At 39.1% G+C, this 1,827-nt stretch overlaps 1 protein-coding gene across 6 annotated transcripts in view; it reads left to right on the top strand.

Annotated features, from left to right (window-relative positions):
* RPS6KA3 (ribosomal protein S6 kinase A3) overlaps positions 1-1,827 on the top strand; it is a 114,777-nt gene that overhangs the window by 97,282 nt on the left and 15,668 nt on the right. The window lies entirely within an intron of this gene.

Below are 1,827 nucleotides of genomic sequence, written 5' to 3'. Positions count from 1 at the left end.
CTGCTGGGCTCAGGTGATCCTTCCACCTCAGCCTTCCAAGTAGATGGAACTACAGGCATGTGTCATCATGCCTGGGTAATTTTTCTTTCTTTAGTGTAGAGATGAGGTTTCGCCAGGTTGCCCAGGCCGATCTCGAACCCGTGGGCTCGGGCAGTCCTCTCACCTCAGCCTCCCAAAGTGCTGGGATTATAGACGTGAGCCACCGCGCCTGGCCCTGTAACTCTACTCTTAATCACCCATTTGCCTAACTTCACACTATCATTACGGTTGATTACAGTGGACACCTATGTGTTTTTCTTCCCTGTTCTCCAAATACAGAACTGTTTTATAACTGCAGTTGACCCTTAAATAGCAGTGGGGTTAAGGGCACTGACCATCATGCAGTCAGAAATCTGTGTATAACTTTTGATACCCCCCAAACATAATTATTAATAGCCTTACTGATAATAAACTGTCAATTAACATATTTTATATGTATGATATATACTGTATTCTTAAAGTAAGCTAGAGAAAAGAAAATGTTATTAAGAATATCATAAAGAAGAGAAAATACATTTTCTGTTTATTAAGTGGAAGTGGATCATCATAAAGGTCTTTATCCTTATTGTTTTCACACTGAGTAGGCTGAGGAGGAGGAGGAGGAAGAGGAATTGGTTTTGCTGTTTCAGAAGTGGCAGAGGCGGAAAAAAATCCACCTATAAGTGGACCTACACAGTTGAGATCCGTATTGTTCAAGAGTCAATTGTTAAATCCATTTCAGATAGAAGATTGGGCTCATACTGAGAGTCGTAACCTCTTACCTAGGTTGTTAGTGTTTGAGTATTTAATGTATGTGTTAATTACTAAACTTTTAAAATTGAATATACAAAGACCACCAAATTTATTTCAGTCTACCCTTTCAATGAATTGAAAGCAAAACTTGTCAAATATACATATATATATATAATCTGTTAAAGTAATGTGTATAGATTTAACAGATTAAAACATGAAGATAAATATTTTTAAGAAGCAACAGACAGCTGGGTTCAGTGCCTCAACCTGTAATCCCAACACTTTGGGAGGTTGAGGCGAGTAGATTACCTGAGCCCACAGATTCAAGACCAGCCTGGGCAACTTGGCGAGACCTGGTCTCTACAATAAATCGAAAATTAGACAGGCACACACCCGCCTGTTGTTGCAGCTACTTGGGAGGCTGAGGTGGAAGGATCACCTGAGCCCAGCAGGTCCACGCTGGGGTGGCCATGAGCGTGCCACTGCATTCCAGTCTGGGCAACAACAACAAAAAAAGAACAGATATAAAAGAGAAAGTGGCAGTTTTTCTTTCTCAAATCTTCCTTTTTTCTTCTCATGAGTAAACTTGTGTTTTTAAACCTTAAAAAAAAGAAGTTACATTAGTATTTTAAAGGGCTTTATTATAATAATTGAACTTAATTCTAGCCAAGTAAAATTCTAGGTGTGGTTTTCTACATAGCTTTCTGACTAGCTTCAAAAGTAAGCTTGTTCTACTTAACTGGTAATTAATTTTTATAAGTAGGTTGCAACTAATGAAATATTCCATTGAAGCATTTTGTTAAAGGAAGTAAAATTGATTCAATAAACAGATACTAGTGATAGTATTATAGATACATCTGGCTCTTAATTACTTGTATTGATAGGGACTAGAAGTTGACTGAGTTCTCAAATGTTTAATGTTCAAGGATGGAAAAAAAGATACGTTAACTAGCCAGGCTCGGTTCAGCCTGTAATCCCGTGCCTTTGGGAGGCTGAGGTGAGTGAATTGCCTGAGCCCGCGGGTTCGAGACCCGACCTGGGAAACTTGGTGAGACC

This window comes from Carlito syrichta, unplaced genomic scaffold, assembly GCF_000164805.1.
Source record: "Carlito syrichta isolate Samal-C Ts95f unplaced genomic scaffold, Tarsius_syrichta-2.0.1 Scaffold306767, whole genome shotgun sequence".
Classification (NCBI taxonomy): domain Eukaryota; kingdom Metazoa; phylum Chordata; class Mammalia; order Primates; family Tarsiidae; genus Carlito; species Carlito syrichta.
Note: the sequence above shows the minus strand (reverse complement) of the source record. Positions and strands in the feature narration are given on the sequence as shown.